Consider the following 21,818-nt stretch of genomic DNA (forward strand, 5'->3'; position numbering starts at 1 on the left):
GACAGAGTCAAACTGACCCCCCATACATACAACTGGTGCCATCAACTTTTAAAAAGAACTCTCTATTGCAATCATGGGACCTAATGAGTTCCCAGTCCACAAACACAGGGGCTCCTTAACATATGCATTGAAGGGAGTGGAGTCAGCTGCCTCCATAAACTGTCCCTTCTCCTTCCCTGGGACCCTGTGAAAGGTGTTCCATGAATGTAGGATTCACACAGGAAGTAGGTGGAGAGAGGATAGGCCTGACGGGATGCCCATTGTCCTCCACAGTTTTGCAGATTTTTCCAGAAGAACCTGAATATATATATATATATATAAAATCATAGAGCTGCCCTGGTCATGGAGGCTGCTGCAGTCAAAGGGAGTCCCTAGTCACACAAACCCATGGAGCTGTTCTGCCAAAGAATTGAGAGGCCATAGCTAGTGCAGAGGCACTGGGCTGCCCTGGATCCACCTGATTTAGGGCTAGTACCCTGACCCTGGCATATTATGTTGGAGTATTTGAGGAAGAACTGTGTGAATGGATTCTCCCAGATCCGCTACCTCAGCTTTTACCATGAAAGGGGATAGAAAGCCACAGAAAGTCATCAGTTAAAAATAGCTGGGTTGTGGGGTCAGAGAGGAGATGGCACATCATTATTTTCTTACTCTCCCAGTCACACAACCAAAGACCTTAAAGAAGTTAACTTGCTAGACAGCTCACTTTTAAAACTCACCCATATATAATCTTTACAGTATCACAGGTTTTCAGTGTGATTCAGGAAAGGGTAGTCTTAGTGAAAGTTAAATAGGCCAGCAGAGCATTCATATATGGGGGGCAGGATTTACTTATGGAATGAAAAGATGTTGATATTTCAGTTTGTATGATGAACATGAATTTATAATTTATTGAATAGGAAACTGGCCTCCACAGAGCCTTAATCAGCACCAGCCTATTCACTCAAATAAAACCACATGATAGTATTGGAGGGCGGCTTGATTTTGAAAAATTGAGCGGGTGGTGCAAAGATCACCTCACAGATACAGGGACTCGAGTAGGAGCCTGTAGATATATAACAGACAGTATTTTCACAAAAACGTGTTCATAGGCCCTATGGAATCTGCCCTAGCTCTGGTATGTTTCAAGCCACCGTTCCCTACTTTTCATAAGTCCCTCTCAGTGCAAGGAGCCGCAGCTCTGACAAGCTTATTGCTACTGGTGGATGGTGCCGTTAAGTCCTAGTGGAGCTGCGAAATGAGCTTGTTTCCCTGGGACATGGGATTTAGCTAGAAAGAGCGAGCCGAGGAAAGGAAGCGGCAGCGTGAGGGGCTTATTGTACCCTGCGGGCTCCGTGGCATCCAGTCTCTCCGGAGGAGTTTCGCTTTGCAGCGCTTGGGAAGTTTGCGGCGGCGAGCAGCTGCCAGCGCCGGCCAGTACTTTCCGGGACTCTGCCGTGGGTGGGTGCCTCGCTGGAAGACGCAAGCCTGGGCTGGGGAGCGAGGCAGCCGGGTGCGCGCTGGCAGCAAGGCGTAGGGGGGGTCCCGGAGGAGAGCCGGGGCGCGGGCTCTGCCGCTGGGGGTCAGTACGTGTGGTCGGCTTCAGCTCGGATCCTGCGCTGGGGCTCGTGTCCCCGGCTATACACCCCCCCTTGCTCCTCGTTCCCTCCCCGGGCGCGGGGCGGCCAGGCTGGCTGGGGCGCCCCCGGGACTGGCTACGGGGAGGAGCTAGAAGTGGGCTCCGGGTCCCCTGCGTTTGGGCAGCGCCTCAGTCCCCCGCCGCCGGCAAGCAGCTCCCGGGGAGCAGCAGGCCCGGTGAGGCGGGGGAGGAGCCCCTGGCGGGGGAGAGGTTAGTGACCCCTCTCCCCCCCACCCCCAAGCGGGGCTGGATTCTTGCATAAATTATGCCAGGCTTGGGTGGTGACGTGTAGGGCATGGGCGGGGCCTGCGGGCGCGCTCGCCCCCGGGGAGGGGGCGGTGTCGGGGGCGCGCCTTGTGGCGGCGGGAGGGGGGCGGTAGCAGCAGCAGCGGCAGCCGCCTGGCTGGCTGGTGTCTCGCTCGGCTCCTGCGGACGCGCTCGGGAACTATCGGATTAAACTTGAATCGAGTGAAAATTACACAAAGGAGCGGAGCGGAGCCGGGACCCGGCGGAGAGCCCGACACGGCCCCAGACCCGCGCTGACCTCGGACAGGGACCTTCTCCGCCCCCACCCCCCGCACTCCCGGCGCCAGGGAGCAACTCCGCCGGGCGTGCGAGCCCCGCCGCAGCCCCGGGCAGCGGCACCAACTCCGGAGCGTGTCCCCTCCTCCTCCCCGGCCCCTGGGCAGCGAGGGAGCGAGCGGGGGACACCGAGCCCAGCCAGCCCTGCGCTGACCTGGTGAGTGACCCCGCGCCGCGGGCACGGCCGGCGGGCGGGCGGGGAACTGGGGGCCGGATGGCGGGGGGAGAGAGACCCGCGGCAGGTCCCTGCCCCCCGGGGAGCCGGGTGTCAGCGCCCCTCCCTCCGGGGCACCCCCGCGTGGGGCCGCGCGGTCTCGGCGGGGCGCTGCCCCGCGGGCAAAGGGCTTTTTGTTGTGCTCCGGCTGCTCGGGGCAAGGGGGGGCGGGCCGCCCGGCCGAACCCCCTCCAGCTCCGCAAGTTTGGAGGGAGATGGAAACCGGGGAAAAGTTGGGTAAAACTGCGCGAGGGAGGGAGGGAAGGAGGGAGCGGGCGGCGAGGCGGGGGGCCGAGCCGCGGGGAGAGCGGCTCCCTCTGGGGAGCGCTGACCACGCTGACTGCTCCCGGCGCCGGCAGCACAACAAGCGCTAACAAAGTGAGCGAGCCCCCCCACCCGCGGTCCCCGGGCGGGCACATGGAGCCGGGGCGCGGGGGGAGCCCCCCGGGGAGGCCGGGAGTGTGTGTGCGGGGGAACACGAGGTGCCGCCGGGGGTCTCCGCCCGGGAGGGAGGGGGAGAGTCATACGCAGGGGGCCGGGGGAGGGAGGCCGGCAGGCGAGGGGGCTCCCGGCTGCTTCCAACAGCCGGAGAAGAAAGAGAAGGGGGTGGGGGAGAGACACTACCTAACGCGAGCTGGACTGGTGCTGGCGGCGCCTGCATAATAGAGACTTAACCCTGCGAACCAACTCGGTTCCCCTTCCTACCCCGGCCCCCTCCCCAGGCTGGGTCCGGAGCGGAGCGCTGGGCAGGGCGCACACGAGCTGGGACTGCTCCCCCTGAAATCAAGGCCATTTTGTGGGTGAGCGGAAAAGGTGGTTTGAGGCCAAGCGGTCAGGGAAGGAGGGGGGGGGGTTGTTTGTGTTTGATTCACACAGGGAAATGAGGCTGGCAGGCGATTCTCTCTCTGGTTCTCCCTGCTCTGCTGAGGGTTGGGGTTGCTGCTGCGGCGGGGTTGGGTACTGAATGGGGGGCTGGTGGAAGTGGGAAGCGGACACTGGAGGGGGGGAGTTGGAGGGGGGGCGGAGGGAAGGTTGTTGGTGAGACTCAGGGAGAAGGAGCTGCAGGCAATGAGCAGCCATCATTACGTTGCATTCATTTATCCTGATAGCATTACATAAGGGGACACCCTCTCACACTCTGGGGTACCCCCCGAACTGTGGCTGTGTTATTTTAGGGGCCACTCGGTTCTGGGGATGGGGGTCACTCTCGTGCACATGCCCTAAATCGGACGGGTTTCTTTATATCACTTTTACACTCTACTCACGCCTTGGTTTAAACTAGTTTTTAAAACGGACAATGGACAAAAGAAAAGTAGCAATGCACGGGGAGTTCCCTTTGAATTTCTAAGAGATTGTTAGATACCCCACACAACTCTCCACGTACTTGCCCCACTTTCTACCTTTGTTTTGGTTTGGGAAGGTACTGAATGTGCCTTCTAACTACATTTAGGCGAGATTTTTCGTTTGTGAGAGCTTTTTCAGTTACTTGCTCTCGCGTGGATTTTGGTTTGGGGAATATCAGAAAAACCTTCTCAGGGCAATAAGTTTCTTTCTGTGTATATGTGAGCCTCGATTTTACTTTCCTCAGAGTAGAATCTGAGCGATGTTTGTACTGAAAGATGGCTTTCAGGGAACTGTTTGTCATTTTCTATCGTTGTATATGGGACTAAGGGAGATACAAAGAAACAAGTTGAACAAAAAATGTTTCTGTTCATTTCCTCACAGATCATCCATTCTAACGACGGCAAAAAATCTTAATGACTATGACCTTAGCAGCATGGGTAGCTGATTTATCCCAATTATAAATCCCGTTAGTTTGCAGTAATGTGTGAGTATCAATATATAATTCATATTAAAAGCATGACCAGTAATTATTTTTATAAAAGTTGAAATCCATCATTTTCCAGAGAGAATGCTGCATCTGTCGCTTGGAGTGTTTTTGTCTTGCTGTTGCACAACAGAGACTCTCCAGTCTTTAACCTAAAATGGCAGCTTTAATTTGACTGGGGCCCATTCATTGACAATGATAATAAAAAGGCTGAAAGCTAAATGTAGCTGGATGCTTGGGGCACGTTGCAGGACTCTTTTGCATCGCTAAGCACAGCAGAGAGAGGAACTTCTAAGCTCTGTAGTTTCTTCATCAAAAGTTTTCAACAAAAATTTCCTTTAAAAAAATCATGTTGCTTTGTATAACACATGCTGAACAACAGGGTAGCTTAAGAACTTAACCATGGTAGACAGCTAGATAGGGGTTATTTTAAGAGAGAGAATTGCTCTGTTTAAACAATAGGGGGAAAATCGCAGTAGTTCCCTTTGAAATAACCTGCAGTACATTGGGAAATTAACCCATTTGTTTCTGAGGTTTGTAACAGGTGATGGGGAGCAATGTTGACATTTATATCTCTAGCTGAGAGGATAAAATAGGCATGTTACTTTTGCTATTTATATGGCATTATAGAGGTGCTAGATATATTACATACTATGTAGTTTAATTTCTCTCAGCTAAATAATACCATATCTTCTTGGAGATGACAGTTACTTTCTCTGAGAACAACATTATTTGAAGTTTCAAACACTAGTTTTGGAAAACAGAACAATAGTTTTGTGTTTTTGTTTTTAGATAGAAATGGATAATGCCACAAACCTTAAGGTCTGTCCTGCTTAACACTTAACTTTGTTTTAGTTGCTTATTTTTAGTCCCTTTAAACCTTACAAACACTTCAATTTAAAAAAGACATTTTCCCAGAGATACTTTGGTCTAAATTATATAATTTAAGCTTGAATCCTTTAGTCAGTTAAACTTGCATTGCTATCAATTGGATAAACACTTGACCAAGCTTCTCACTAGATATTTAACACTGTAATGGTATGCCTTTTAATTTTTTAAAATTCAAAGTCATTGGTTTAAACAATAGAAAAACTTGCTTACTCTTAATTTAGAACATGCACACAAGTTTGCTGCCTGTCTAGCTGTTCAACAAAGTTTTGATCAAAGTGCGTAAACATTTGGAAAGGATATTAATCCTCTTATAAAATGTTAGTGTGTAAAGGAATGATATAACAGAAATATTAATTTATAACAAGAGACTGGACTCCTGCTTACTGAAAGCAGACAAAAGTGTACACAAATAGGCTAAACTTCAGTATGGTTTTGGTGACTTCCATTGAAATACCTATTACTATGAATGTGTGAAATTTAGTTTTTAAATAGCACTGGAATGTGTTTTTTTTTTTTTTTTTTTCCTCTAGTGAATGTGCAAACTGTATGCTACGGCTATTTTATAAAATATTGAAGCGTTATATCAAATAGCACATATTTACTTTGGAAAAGTTAGTATATTTTCAATCTAAAAGTTTAAATAAGGTTTACAACCTTGATCTAGGATTATCATATATTAAAAATTAGAAATTATCTAAATACTTAATTTCACTTGTGGTGCATTACAAAGATTATTTTAAACTTTTTTTAGCTATTTCTTATTAGCTTCAAATATTTTCAAGCTGTCTGCTACCATGCTGGAATTTTTTATAGGCCAATTTTGATTTGACTGAAGATGTTGTTGTACCATTTTTATAAATATAAGGTGCCAAAAGTAAAGCTCTGTACAAGTACAAAGTATGTTACTACTAAAAAGGCCCTAAACTTCAGATGTTCAATGGAAATGGCCTAGGCCCTTATCTAAAGACAGTCTTAAGTATAAAGAGACAGTGGGGGAAAAACAGATGATTTTTGGATCTGTAAAGGGCAAAAGCCTTAAGAAACTAATTATTATTTGCAATGCTACTTCAAGAGAATCTCCTAAATCTTGCATTGTGACTCTTTGGATTGGCATGACCATATTATATTGTCTGATACTGGCTATATCTATCTAAATTCTGATGTGACACGTTTAAGCAGTGTGTGTGAGGAGGGAAGAAGGGGCCTGAAAGATGGGGAAGGGGGGGAAAACAAACATGTAAGTGCCTTTAATTCTATGCCAAATCTTTAGCCTTCATTTCCTGTAGGTAGTATATCTGTCAATTAATTTCCAGATGGAAGGCTTTTAAAATCTGCTGAATGTTTGAATGGGTGAATTTAGTGTTCACAAATAAGGCTGTCTGGATCAAGTTGGGGCTGGTGGTGTGGAGCAGTTGCACAGCAATCTCTACAAATACACCTCATTCTTGTCTTGCAACCCCTCTCCTATGTCGTTCCTGTGGATAGATTACCAGTTGTTCTGGATTAGGGAATGTTTTAGTGATGCTCAGAGGCGATATGGATGAAACAGCATACGTTCTACTATTGTGGCTTAGGCCTTGTCTACAATATGAAAACTATACTAAACTGATTTAGTTACACTGGTAAAACTTTCTTGTGGTAGACAAGACCTTAATTTCCATTTTTAATCTGTTCTCCAAAGGGGCAAAAGGCTGTTGCATTAATCTGCTGCCACTACCTAGTTCCATCTGTGGCAGATTCCAACTTCTTCCTTAATGCATCCTCTTTTTATTTCCCAACCAGTCTTACACCCATAAATAGGACACTTGCTATAAAGACTCTCTCTAACTTATTTGAGCTAAGATTTAAGATGACTGTTGTTGGAATCCTACCAAAGTTAAGAGGAGGAAAACAGTTTATTGTAAGGAGACCTCTAATCTGGTTTTAGGATCCTTTGTTGCAGAGAGATGGATAATTTATTGTAGAGCAGCAGTTACAGGATATGTAACGTGTTTTTTTTTTTTTTTTTTTTTTTTTTTTTAAACGCTTCTGGCAAGGTGCTAAAACTTGAAGGAGTCCTTCGTTTTGTTTTGTTTCCATCCGTATAATCTAACTTTCTGTGACTCTTATTTTACCATGGATTGCTCAGAGTGAAAATACATTGCATGGTTACAAACTGAAATGCCTTTATTCTCCACTATTTTCTAAATAATTATTCCATTCAATAAGATGCTTTCTGTGACATAGAGAATACGTTCCAAGTGTCTCAATATGACAACAAAGCTCTTAAGGATGTTCTTAAGTATATAGAAACTGATTAATTCCTATCTTCCAGCTGTGATTTTGTTTTTGTTTTTGTTTTTAAAGCTGTAAATATGCATCTAGAAAAAAATCAGATAGGAGCTGATTATCCCTAAGTTTCTGACCTCTTTAATTTCATGCATACTGTTCCATAGCTGTTTCTGAACATAGTGTTTGTTCTTTTCTCTTCTCCATGTTTATATCAAATAGTGTGCTTTTCTTAAAACTTGGAGAAACAGACTGATGGCAGTGAAACTTTTAAGGATGCATCTTAATTTAAAAATGGGGAAAAAATAAGCAAGGCCACTCATTTAATAATAGGTCAGATTAGTGGTATCAGAACTCTATTTTGAAAGTTGATTGGCATTTGGGAGTGTAGGTGCTGGTGGTGCGGCCACACCCCCAGACTTAAAGTGGATTCCATTATATACAGACTTTAGTTTGGTTCAATGGCTCTCAGAACCCCCCCCAATCCCCTATACAAATTGTTCCAGCACCCCTGTTTGGGAGCTGACTACAAGCCCCTGCTGTCATGAACTAGGGAACACTTTGCCTTGTTGTGACCCCTGTAGCTATTTTGGGTGTGGTGTTGCCTGGCTTTGGAGGGAGCTGTAGCCAACCTTCCTCTGACATAGAGACAATTGCTGTAACAAGAGGGCCTTGAGGGGAATGGTGGGGAATAAATAACTTCAAGAATCAATTGTCTGGAAAAGTCAGTGCAGCCAAAATGTCTGCCTTCTTCCTAATGGTTCTGTGAGGGAAAATTAAGTTTCACCATACATAATCTTGATCCTAGAGGTTATTTTGTTCAGAGTTCATTGAAATATGGGCCCACTTTGTTTACTATGATTAAAAGTTGCCCTCCTATGAATAACAGAAAGCAGCGCTGAGTAACTTTTAAAACCTTCTAGTCTGTAAGATTGTTGAGTTACTTTTTAAGTTATACATTGTAAATAATAGTCAGCTCACGATTTCAACAGGTAGTTGTCTATTAAACCCTGCTGTAGTAATCAAATTTTGCAATAAATTGCCTTATATGCAAATGTTTGGAGGTTTTTTGTAGACAATTCAAATGCCATACTTTTTTTTTTTTTTTTTAAATCTCTCATTTGGTATTTCACTCCCATTATTAAACATAAATGTTTTGTAAAGTGTAGTAAACTTTGCTGTAGGTAGAAATCAGATTTTGTATCAATTTTAAAATATACCTGTAATATCTCCTTTGTGTTTTCTCTCAAGACTGAACCACTCCTCTTACGTTTGTATTGAAAAGTCCTTTGTCATACCTCCCAGTTTATGCTGCTCTTCGTTTGCTTGATGGAGTCGCTTGCTTTTTTGTTTTTGTTTTTTTAGTTGTTGTTTTTGTTGCTAGGGTCAGATAATGAAGATTTGCTTAAAAAATAATCAAGCATCTCAATTCCTAATAATCTTACTTTGTCCCTAAGATGTAAGGGAGCTTCCAACTAGTGTAAAGAACCAAGGGTCTGATCCAAAGCCCACTGAAGTCAAAGTTTTAGCATGGGGCTGACTAGTATGTGTTGAGGAGCCCGTAGGCATTCTTTGTAAGAGATAATGCGGAAAGTGGCATTCTGACAACGCTGGAGCCTAAATAATTGGGACTTGAGAAGGCCATGGAGAGGTTATGATGATCAGTGGAAAAAGGAAATAAAGGGAGGTAGAGATGAGTCTGTACAATACACGGGAGAGAATGCTACTCTAAACCTTCAAATCTCACTATCTCTGTGTGAGAGGAGAAGAATTCAAAATCAAGAATGCCTCCACTTTTCATTGTTTCAGTAAGTGGAAGATCGGAGCTGAGGGTAATTTGTCTCTCAAGGTGTTTTCTGACAAAGATTTATTAATCCACCTATCTGATGGAAGTTGTGACACAAAGCTACAAGTTTACTTGGTAGGAACTGGCAGAGAGAGGACAGAGAGGAGTCCTTTTAAAGGTGATGAGAGGGACGTGGTTTAGTATTAGCATAAAGCTGAAAGTAAGATCATCAGGAGAGATCTGAATTGAAAACTATCAAACACTTGTTAGAGAGATTCAAAAGATGGTGTGTGGGAGGGGCATGATAAGGGTAAGAGCTGTTCAGATATTGTGGTGGGGTGTGGTGTAAAATCCTAGATAGATATGGTGAACTACTGGGTTCCAAGGACTGTGCTCTAGTTTATAGTTCAGTGTGTAGCACCCCTTCCCCTATCTTGCTGAAACCTCCAGACTTGTTGAGGTAGGAGAGCATACCTGTTAAGTTGAAAGTTAGAAATCTGGCTCTTGGAAAATGATTCTAGCTTTTGTATTCAGTGATGTGTATTGCAATATTTATGTATATGATAGCAAATATCCTGATAACCAGAACTAACAAAACTAGCATGGAACAAGCTTTAGGAGCGTAGGAAATGCTGTGTTCATAGCTGTGTCTGGAATCTCCCTGGGTTGATATCTAGATAAATCTGGTGTTTACCAGAGGCTCTGCCCCTAGTTTTTCTATATCTTGGAGTGATGAAGAATTGCTAGCCCCTGGTGCGGGCTGCTTCTTGTCCTGGGTTAGAAGGAAGATATCTGCTTTCTGTCATCAGCTGGGAGATAGTTTGGCTGTGCTGCTAGGGTGGCTGTTTGGGGTTGCTCTTTGCCCCTTACCCCCTGGTTGGAGGACCTCTGGCCCTGGCTGCTGATTCCTGGTTACTGCTCACCGGCTCCTGTATGTCTAGAGTCCAGATCCTGCCTCAAGCAGCCCTGATGGTAGAGATTCAGCCTTAAAGTTTCTCATCAGCTCTCTAAATCACTTGATTTAAGCTCCTAAGCAGGAGCAATTTAGAAAGCAGCTAGAAACAGGAACACCTTGCCGGTGCAGGAGACTTAACAAGTCTGGGAGACGTGTGCTGGATAACGCCACTCTTTCATATTAGCTTTTCTTTTCTAAGAGGCTGCTATATTTTGAGCTCACCTGGCTATTAGAGGGAGTGGGCAGATTTGTTTTCTCCCTCTGTTTGGTTCAGCCTTCCTGGGAGACAGATCAGCAGACTTTTTGTAGTTCCTTCTTGCCTTCCTCCTCTCTGTCTTGATTTCCACAGGGCTATCTATACCTTCTTACTTCTATATAGAGAAATCACAGTTGCAGGATTCTTAAGTTCTACTCCTTCCTCAGAAGAGAGAGTGATATTTAAAAGAAATGCATGTGTTTCATACTGCTGCTGCTGGAGCTCTACTTGACAAGAAAAGTGTAGTAACTCCTCTTCCTCCCTTTCCCCCCACAAAAAACTCAGTTACCTAGAAAAAAGATAAAGATTTGAATGTTGTGGCATTTCATACAGGAGGAGTCTTGTCACAGATGTGGAACTGCCATTGGAAAGAATGGTTTGTTAAATAGAAGCAGAACTATAACTACAGCATCACCCCTAGTTTGAGGGAACAGGGTTGTCCTGGACTCATGTGTTGAAGGCTGCATTGAGGTTAAAGAGAGAAGTGGAAAAGTCAAACAGGTAAAAAATGTATTTTTCTGTTGGCTTTTTTTATTTTGGTTAGATTAAAAACCTGCTAAAGTTACTGAATATTGAGAAGACTATTTTTCAAGAAATAGAAAAGGTAGACTAGAGAGAGGGAGACAGTTATTCAGTGCTGAGAGAATTTTTTAGAAAGGTTGAGTACTGGAGGAGTGTTGGGTAAAGTACTAGATTAGATCGCTGTTCTGAGGAGAATTTTTCATGTGAAAAAGATTAATGTTCGGTTTCACAGATCAGAAAAGCCACTTGTCTGTGCTAGGTGCTTAAGGTTGAATAGTGGAAGTGGACATAGAGTTTTTGGACAGGGTGCATTTCCTTGAGGCAGACACTAAACAAGTAGAGGTGCCTCAAGGTATATGGCTGGTTGCAGTTGCATGCCTTGAACTTCATCAGAGTGAACAGCAAGTCAAGGATTCTTTCAGCTGAGCTGCCCATTTGCTACTGTAAACAGTCCAGTTTTGCAGTGGGAGTGATCACTTATCGCTTCTCAAGTGAAATGGCATATCTGCACTAGGCAGTCTTTCACAAAGTACGGCAAACCTATCCACTGGGGGGTGAGGGTGGGGGGGAGCGAGCACTGGTCCAGAAACCTAAGAAACTAGAGATTTAGGTCAAACTCTCGTTGGGATATGGAAACGTAACTTGCCATTTGTGGGCTTGCTGTCTCTCTCCAAATACTTTCCTTGGGGTTTTTGGAGAGCATGGATGTCATCCTCTTGTAATATATTTAATAGTGCTGATGGCTTCAAAAGAGAACACTTTCCCTCTTGTATTAAGGAAAAATTGGCAAGATTGCTGATCAGGAACATGGGTTTTTAGAGTCTTAATGATAAAGCCTTCTGTGAAATTTATGGTCATTTAAGCTGTTGCCTTTATAGTTACAGTAGCTAATTTGGTTGTCCTTTTTTTGTTCATTGCCAAGTTTTTTATTTAATGTGAAAATTGTAGGAGTGTTTTCTGTTTAACTGCATTATCCTCTACTTCTAGTTAAATTTGTCTTAAGGCTTTTCTTAATCTGACATCTATTGCAAAAACTTCTCATACACTGGAAAATCTGAGTGCCTAAACTGTAGACATGTCATACATAGTGTATTCGGACTTTTACTATAGTGAAGAGTTCTGTAGCTTTCAGTACAGTTGAAGGCTATTGAATATGCCCAATCAACATCAATACATGCCTTAGGCAGGGACGCTATTGGTGGGATCAGAATCTGTTTCCTGAGCTTTGCAGTTGAGTGTATTGTCATTGAGTTAGAGTAATCTTGGCTCAAGACCGTATATATTTATTTTTAAACCATAATTGCTTGCAGTTAGTGAGGATATGAGTGCTCTAAAAGCACTTGATGATAATCTTAGACTTCAGTTGTGTTCTTTTAAGATGGTGTGTGAAGACCAAACTCCTCTCTTTTTGGATAGAGGGATGAGAAAACTGAAGATTTAATCATTTATAAAATGCCTTGCCTAAGCTGATATACTTAATCTTCTTTATTGCCTCTTTAAAAAAAAAAAGATGCTTCTATTATTCCACTGGTCCTTTCCTTGCACTATTTTGACAAACCTCAAGTCCTCAATCTGACTTCTCAAGACTGTGAGTCAACCTGAATATCACAAATTTTATCAAATTAGCAATCACTCACAATGGTGTCAATTATTCACACCTGTATATTTGCCCAATGTAATGAGACTAATGAAAAAATCAAATGAGTGTATCCAGGAATAATTTGTATCCTGTGAAACTTCTCAGCATGGTCTCATCAGATGTTTATTGCTATTCTACTGACTCAGGCTATTTTCTAGAGTAAGTCTAAAGCTTTATATTATTGAAATAAACAAATGTAATATAACTCGCATCATCAAACATTCCTTAGGTTAAAGGGTGGGGGAAATCATGAAGACGATATTGGATGAAGTAAAATATCAGTGAGAGTAACTGAGCAGTTTTAATATTATGCTGTCACTGTTCTCCAGAGTAATAGAAATTGACAGTTATACTTAAACACATTTATATATCACTCAAGGAAGGGATGAACATCTTACATAAATTACTTACAGGAATTTTTATGCTGTGTATCTTACTCAGGGTACCCTTTACAGAATGCTTCTATAGTTTTGATGTAATTTTCAAGGCTGTTCTAAAGGGCTAGGTTCTTCAAATGGCAAGCAGCTATATTGTGTAGGTACATAAATTGATTACAGTGTTATGGACAGACATTTCTCGGTCGGTTAGGATTAAGCTAGTTTTCCATTAAAAGTCCACTTGGTCTTCCCCCTCCTCCTTTGTTTTCAAAACCAAATCTTATGTCTTTGCACTTATGGTAGGGTAGAAATCTTCTGGAAAGCTTGAGGCAAAGTAGACAAGGTGTATTTGAGATGAGTTCTTAATGAGGTTTTAACTCCTGATTAGTTTCCTGTTTGCAATGTTGTGATAGCCATGAAGACCTGAAGAAGAGCTCTGTGGAGTTTGAAAGCTTGTTTCTTTCACCAACAGAAGTTGGTTCAATAAAAGATAATTCTAACATTTTTGGCTTGTCATATCTCCAGTGACTGGAACTTGAAGTTACAAGCTTCTATTGTTAGTCTCAGGCTACATCTACACTACAGGGGGGCTCGATTTAAGATACGCAAATAGCGTAGCTGAATTTGACGTATCGCAGCTGACTTACCCCGCTGAAGGGACGGTGGCAAAATCTACCTCTGCGGCTTCCCGTCGACGGCGCTTACTCCCACCTCCGCTGGTGGAGTAAGAGCGTCGATTCGGGGATCGATTGTCACGTCCCGTCGGGACGCGATAAATCGATCCCCGAGAGGTTGATTTCTACCCGCCGATTCAGGCGGGTAGTGTAGACCCAGCCTCAGTGAGGACTGGTGGCTTTAATTGTATTCAGAGTGAACGTTTTAGTTACGTGCTTGCTTTAATAGGCTTTGGAACCCCATAGCCTAGCTGTAAAACATCCGGCAGTGGGACCAGATCTACTCTCGGATGCATTTGTGACCTGCATGGGATGCTCTGATTCAGATTTAAAATAAAAAGAAAACTCCTAGCCATTCTCTTAGTGTAGATCAATGCAATGGTGATGTCTTGAATCTGCATTGAGCCTGAAACAATGACTCAGAGATATGAACAACTTTGCTCCCCAGTAATCTATCTGGGGTGCTGACTGTACAGGCTAATGATAACATTTTAATGTAGATTAACTACTTAGTGGATGAAAGGAGGAAGCTGGTGGGAGTGAAGCTGCTGGGGGTGGGAATTGCTGCAAGAAATGCTGAGGAAGGAACAGAGGACACAAAGACAAGGAAGAGACAAATAGGAAAAATAACAGTGAGTATATTTTCCCTTTTGCCTGAGGCCGAATGTGGCAAGGCAATGAACAAATAGTAAACAAAAGCTTGAGCTACTATGTAAAGACCATATACTACCCTTGATCTTTGTGCAAAACTTTAATTTGACCTAAACTTTAATTTGACCAAAGCTAGCTCAGATATGTCTGTACATGCTGCAATCACACCTCCCAGTTGCAGTCTAGACCAGGGGTTGGCAAACTTTTTGGCCCAAGGGCTACATCTGGGTATGTAAATTGTATGGCGGGCCATGAATGCTCATGAAATTGGGGGTTGGGGTGCAGGATGGGGCTAAGGCTCTGGCTGGGGTTGTGGGATGTGGAGTGGGGCCAGAAATGAGGAGTTCAGGGTGCGGGAGGGGGCTCCAGGCTGGGGCAAGGGGTTGGGGTGTGGGCTCTGGGGTGGGGCTAGGGATGAGGGGTTGGGGGTGCAGGAGGGTACTCCGGGTGGGAGGGGAATCAGGGCTGGGGCAGGGGGTTGGGGCACGTGAGGGGGTCAGGGGTGCAGGCTCCTGGTGGCGCTTACCTCAAGCAGCAGGCTCTGCGCGCTGCCCCGCCTGCAGGCCTCACCCCCTGCAGCTCCCATTGACCATGGTTCCTGGCCAGTGGGAGCTGTGGGGGCAGTGCTTGGGATAGGGGCATTGTTTGGAGCCCCCTGGCTGCCCCTACGTGTAGGAGCTGGAGGGGGGACATGCCGCTGCTTCCGGGAGCCGCGCGGAGCCACAGCATGCATGGAGTGGGCTAAGCTCCCAACCCTGCACCCCGGCTGGAGCACCGGAGTAAGGCAAGCCCTGGACCCTGCTCCCTGGTGGGAGCTCAATGACCAGATTAAAATGTCTGAAGGGCCGGATGCGGACCCCGGGCTATAGTTTGCCCACCCCTTGTCTAGACATACCCTATGAGACCAATATTTGGTTAGTCTTTATAAGTCTACTGAGAGACTAGTTAGTTTTGTCTCGTGGACTGAACAGACACATGCAGGAACCTATGAGTTTTATTCTAAACTGGTTTCCTAAGTTCATAATGGTATTTTCAGGCCTGCTACAATGGGGTTAATAAGCCTTAGCATTTATGTAGCACATTTCATCAATGATCTTAGTGTTTTGTACATTTTAATTATGTCTTATTGCTACTTTCTATAAAAGTAAATTGGTGTCATCGTTGGGAGAAGAATTAGTTTAATGCTGAGCACTTTTGAGTATCCTTCCATAAGTATTTTTAAGTATCACACCTACCCTTTAACCTCTTTTAAAAAATTTCTGAACTTGCAGAAATTAGTATTTTTTTTTTTGAGTGTTTGTATCTTTGGGGGAATACACCTAAACATAGGAAACTAGTTATAGAGGGGAAGTGGTGAAACGTAATATACATGAAATGCTATCAAATACACAAAATAAATAAACTAAAAAAAAAAAAAATCTTGTTCTGCTATAGGCAGAGTTGGTAGGAGTTTTATAGTTTAGGTTGCCTAACACTTTCCATTACAAGCCCTTGTTTTCAGGTGCTTATAACTTTGCCTAACTTTAACTATTTTTGACTGAAATTTTCCATGCTTGGTCACTGCTTCAGGCTGAATATTTTAGGAAAATCTCAGCAAATATAACATAGCCACATCTGAGACTAAGGCTAGGGGAAAATATGTATTTTGCCAATGTTTTTTAAAAAACTTTCTTTGAAGAGCTTTACTGCCTTGTTTAAAGTAGGATTTGTAATTTGTCAGGGATGTGCTCATGGAGTGAGAGGTGCATTTTACTATCATGAAAATCCATAGAAATTTGGCCAGCTTATAAGCCTCTGAAAATCACCATTTACGCATGCTTATTCGAGGTTTGCTGCAGCTTTGAACCTTCTGTCTGCACTGAGCATATTCCTCAGCCTTAGAGAGTGTGAGCTATTGTTGATATGCAAAAGCAGTCCCGTCTTTGTTTTAAGGGAAGGAGTGTTGGGTTGGAAGCCAGGAGGAGGCAGAGTTTTAATTTCAGTTCTTGAGCAAGGGTTCTTGCCCCTAATGTAGGAGGCAGGTAAGTATCATAACCTCATCTGTAAAATGGGGGTAAACTGAGAGGTTGCATAAGATCACATCAAAGCTGAAGATGAGTCTGCCATATTAGAGACGGCTCTAAGTCTCATCTGCACTCATGCTGCCTTTCAGAATGGATATGCCAGATTTATTAGGTTCTGGTGTCAGTAATCACTAGATCATGCTGCCTTGCAGAGCAAGGCATAAAGCCTAGAAATTCTTATTCCTAACACTCCATTATTGTCTAGAAAATAATTGTACAAGCAACTGGCATAGTTTGTATCCTACCCCTCATTAGTGGCTGATTCAGAGAGTTAACTGACTGCTGCTGGTGAAGCTGTTAGTTCAGTTTAAGTGCTAGATGTCTCTGCTGTGGACCTAAAGGTCTTGATTTCAAACCTTCCTGAGGACCTTAGTGAAGGTCCATAATGATTCCAGATAAAATTTAACTTAATTTTTTTTTGTCTAGTACTGATTAAAGAATGTCATGCTTGTAAATTCAAGCACTCAGGGCATGTTTACACCACAAAATTGTCAACCTAAGTTATGTCAGTGTACAGCCACTGCAGTAATTGAGTCAGTTTTACACATCCCCACTACGGTCCTTGTGTCGGCGGTGCACGTCCTTACCAAGAGCGCTTGCACCGGATGTAAGTGTCGGTGTGGGACAATGTGGGATGTCCTCTGAAAGGCAGCAATAGTCAATGTAAGCAAATCAGTGTCTACCGTGACACTGTATCGACTTAACTACATCGACTTAAGTGCTACACCTCTTGCGGAGGTGGATTTATTAAGTCGGTGTTGTGGGCAAGTTATATCAGTAGGAGCTACATCTTAGTGTAGACGCTTACAGAGTAAGGTAGTGTAGACCAGGCCTCAGAAATCAGGAAATGCCAAAAGTAAGGTTGCCCATTCCACTTTAATTCTGTCCACTTGTGCATATGCTTGGTAGAGCTAAATGACCATTGCCTCATTCAGTGCACAGTATGTACAATGAATCTGATGGAGGGCTGAAAGAATAGAGGATTCTTTCCTGTGTTTAAGGCACTGGGCAAGGAATCAGCAGAGCTGGGTTCTATTTCTGGCTTTGCTACTGTTTTTATATGCAATGTTTGACAAAACTATCAAAATGCACATATACTCAAGGGAGCTGACTCAAAGTTGCATGGGTTACCTTAACTCTTGCATTTCCTAACTTTTGAGTGCTTATCTTATTTAACCTTCATAGTTCTTTACTATAGTAATCTTAAGTGTTGCTTGTAAGAATACTAGGTAAAACATTTTCAGACTGACTTCAGTTGACAGTGCCCCTTTTAAGCTGTTAAGTCTGGAAATATGTATCATTCATTAATCAAGGTGTTTTTGGAGTATCTTTAGTCTATTTACATATTTCCTGATTTTAAGTGCAACTTTGAATTTCCTTGCCTTCAGACTTTTTTAAACATTCTATAAAATTACTAATTCGAATCTTTTTACGGTATTGAAAAATGTATGACCTTAAAAACCTCTGTGTGTGTGTGTGTGTGTGTGTGTGTGTGTGTATATAAAAATTAATTTTATTTTTGTTCTGGGAATAGATCAAATGTGAGAACCAGCATAAGTATTTGGTAGTATCTGGGCAAGATGTACTTGCAATACTGTCCACATTATGGTGTATATAAGAGTGTCAGAATTTTTGGTGCAAACCTTACCCACTCTTTCTTTCCCAAGAGTTTATAATGAAACTATAAAAACATACCTTGCTGTGAAATTTGTTCTCAAACTAGGGTAACTTTTTGTACAGAGTCCTTTAGAGTCTGAAAATAAATGGCAGAATTGTACCAGTGCATGTTATTCACCTCTGCGGAGGTCATTGTTTCATTCCAAGTTACAATGTTTTGAAGCATGACATTCTTAGATGCATCCTTGGAGCACTGAGGTATGGCTTGAAATTGAGCTTTGTGGAAATAAAGAAGGTGCATTTGTGGAGTGGTGTCTTTTTTTGATTAAAAAACAAAAACTAGAATATTTTTTCTAACAACCTTATTTAAAACATGCATACTAAATGCACACTATTACTTAAAGTCAATATTATATTTGTGACACAAAGTAAAGGGCAGGAAATTAAAACGTAATGTGCTCTCACTCATAAATCCATCCTGTTTTCTCCATCTGTTCTAACTATGAACTTCCTTTTGTCATTTTGTTACAACAGTTATTAAATTGTGTTTTGTTACTACAATGTTAAGGCATATTTATTTTAAGCCCTATTTTTAAGGCACTTAGAACTTTGGGAAAACAACAACTCTACAGTTAAATTTCTCATGCCTAGTAGCCCTAAGGCAGTGGCTCTCAAACTTTTTTTTACTGGTGACCCCTTTCATGTAGCAAGCCTCTGAGTGCACCCTCCCCATAAATTAAAAACACTTTTTATATATTTAACACCATCATAAATGCTGGAGGCAAAGCGGGGTTTGGGGTGGAGGTTGACAGCTCACTACCCCCCATGTCATACCCTCGTGACCCCCTCGGGGGTCCTGACCCCGAGTTTGAGAACCCCGCCCTAAGGTGACTTACTTACACATGTGTATCCTTTTAAAAATAACCAGTTTTTTAAAAAACTTGTTTTAGTTCCAATGTAGGAGAGTGGGTGTGTTTTTGCCAGTTTAACTTGGGGATTCTTTTTATTTCATTCTTTCAGTGGCTTATTTTTAAGACTTCCCACGGTTTTACTCCTCATTGACAGGTGTCTTTGACTTATTGGAAGAAAATTGATCCAGTGTGGCATTATTTACCCAGTACTCTTATACCACAGTGAAATCTGGCACTATAGATGTACACATTGAAATACAATGTAAACTGCCATCATGTGCCAGCAATGCCCTTCTGCCATGTACATTGGCCAAACCAGACAGTCTCTATGCAAAAGAATAAATGGACACAAATCAGATGTCAAGAATTATAACATTCAAAAACCAGTTGGAGAACACTTCAACCTCCCTGGTCACTCAATTACAGATCTAAAAGTCGCAATTCTTCAACAAAAAAACTTCAAAAACAGACTCCAATGAAAAACTGCAGAACTGGAATTAATTTGCAAACTGGACACCATTAAATTAGGCTTGAATAAAGACTGGGAGTGGCTGGGTCATTACACAAAGTAAAAACTATTTCCCCATGCTGATTTTTCCCCTACTGTTACTCACACCTTCTTGTCAGCTGTTTGAAATGGGCCATCCTGATGATCACTACAATTTTTTTTTTCCTCCTGCCGATGATAGCCCATCTTAATTGTTTAGTCTCGTTAGAGTTGAAATGGCGTATTTTTCATGTTCTCTGTGTGTATATATATCTTCCTAGTGTATTTTCCACTGCATCCATCCGATGAAGTGGGTTTTAGCCCACAAAAGCTTATGCTCAAATAAATTTGTTAGTCTCTAAGGTGCCACAAATACTCCTCGTTCTTTTTGGTTAAAGTGGATCATTCTTTCTGCCAGTGCCCCAGAATACTCATCTTTAGGAAACCATGAGTGTGGCCTGTATGTGCCATCATACTCTGCTCTCTTTCTCATGCACATCTTGTGGCCTCTGTAGGGTGTTCCATTTGCTGGGGCATGCAGCATACAAAATGTAATGTGACTGTACCATTTAAAAAAAAATCCAAAATATGGACTATTGTATTTTGGTTGAGACTGTATAAAGTCAGGAAATTCAGTTACAATTCCCACAGCAACTGTAAATTGGTTATGACATAAATTGTCTCAATATATAATGGTATAAATAATATAAATATGCAACTGAATCAAGTTGTGGTTATCATGGGAGCCATAACTTTCATTTTCCTGGCTCTGTATTTGAAAAATTCAACCATAACATTGCATTAATGTAAATTTATTTTATTTAATTGTTTAGAATTGAGGTCTCTTAAAAATGAGGCCCTCTTTTGTCGCACATATATAAAATGTTATAGTACACCCTTAAATGCAAATCTCTAGCACTTGAGGTTATGATAGCTACAGTTAAATAAGCTCATTTATTCTATGTGATGTACATATTTTCAAAGAAACGTAACATTCTAACTTTACAGAAAACAGCAATTACTTCATAATGTATCTTTTCTGAGAAACCATTTTCTTAACATTAGCTAGGTAACTAGATTTATCTCAAAAGGGCACTTCAAAGAAGAGAAATTTCATAATTTTGTGACTGTTTTGTGCAGCACAGCCCTACTTCGACAAATTTGTTAACTGTTCCATGAATTCTGCTTTGGCTTGTAGCTAGTATCCCAAATACAGTCATGTTTGCAAGAATCAATTTTGTTCACACCCCAAAATTTGTTTAACTGAAAGAAATTAATAGAATTCCGTTGGTGACCATCATATTTAAGATAATCTGGGATCTCCATCATTGTCTAACCTGCTCTTAAAAAATCTCCAAACACCTTTCAGAGATGGTTTAGACAATATTTAGTCCTGCCATGAGTCTGGGGGACTGGACTTGATGACCTCTCCAGGTCCCTTCCAGTCCTACGATCCTATAATTTGCAGTTGTTCTGGATCACTGGGAAGGGAGCTCTGTACACTAGTACTGGGTCAGATGTTGACAGGAACTTAAAAACCCCTTAGAGGAATAATGGCAAAGGACCTAGTGTATGGAAAACAGTGCTTTGTAGTAGCGAGTATTCATGATTTACAAATCTTTGCTCCTAAAACATATTACTTTAAATCCCTAGGCTGGTTAGGGAGGAGTTTCAAACCTTGTATATTTATATTTAAAGGTGATGGAACTAGAGTGATTAAAATGCGAGCTAATGAATCTAGTAGACCAGCAGTTCTCAAACTGTGGGTCGTGACCCCATTCTAAAGGGCTCGCCAGGGCTGGCATTAGACTTGCTGCGGCCTGGGGCTAACACCCAAGCCCCACTGCCTGAGGCTGAAGCCCTTGGGCTTTGGCTTTGTCCCCCCTTCCCAGGGCGGCGGGGATCAGGCTTCAGTCCCCTCTCCTGGGGTCATGTACTAATTTTTGTTATCAGAAGGGGGTCGCAGTGTAATGAAGTTTGAGAACCGCTGTAGTAGACAGTACTTAAAGAAGAAATGGTTGAAGTATTCAGCACTTCCATTAGAAGGAGGAATTCTAGTTCAAATCCTATGTGATTTTAAAATGGGAGCAGCAGAAAAGTTTGAAAAACATGCAAGTTTAAAATAAAAATCTGGACTTCTTTTGTCCCAACAGCTGCAAAAATTGTACTGTGATGGCACACCAGAAGATTGATATTGGGGGATACTTGCCTATAAAATAGGCATTTTGTCTTTTATCAGTGTCCAAGAGGGTGGATGCTTTACAGGCTAGCTGACTAAATCCGCCTAATTGAACCTTTAACTAGTTCTTGGGCATCATTCAGTCTTGGTTAATGATGACAGCATTAGATTCATGTAATTTGATGCCATTTTCTATACAGAAGGGATTCTTGTCACAATATATAAACAGATAAACTAGATGCTGTAATATTTCCCCATCCCCACTGTATCTTAAAAGTGGGCATGGGCACGTGGAAGTGA

The 21,818-nt window shown here is 42.7% G+C and overlaps 1 protein-coding gene across 7 annotated transcripts in view; it reads left to right on the forward strand.

Annotated features, from left to right (window-relative positions):
• Window positions 1-1,974: 1,974 nt before the first annotated feature.
• Window positions 1,975-21,818, forward strand: part of CHD7 (chromodomain helicase DNA binding protein 7) — a 180,990-nt gene continuing 161,146 nt past the window's right edge. For 4 of the 7 annotated variants that reach the window (XM_042845678.2, XM_042845700.2, XM_008173459.4 and 1 more), the window contains exons 1-2: window positions 1,975-2,357; window positions 4,140-4,242. The gene's annotated coding sequence lies outside the window, so the exon portion shown is untranslated. Of the gene's footprint in view, window positions 2,358-2,683; window positions 2,793-3,013; window positions 3,215-4,139; window positions 4,243-21,818 lie in introns of those variants that run through there. The other 3 variants (XM_065585616.1, XM_008173439.4, XM_008173445.4) reach the window with 3 other exon arrangements.

This window comes from Chrysemys picta, chromosome 2 (genome assembly GCF_011386835.1).
Source record: "Chrysemys picta bellii isolate R12L10 chromosome 2, ASM1138683v2, whole genome shotgun sequence".
Classification (NCBI taxonomy): domain Eukaryota; kingdom Metazoa; phylum Chordata; order Testudines; family Emydidae; genus Chrysemys; species Chrysemys picta.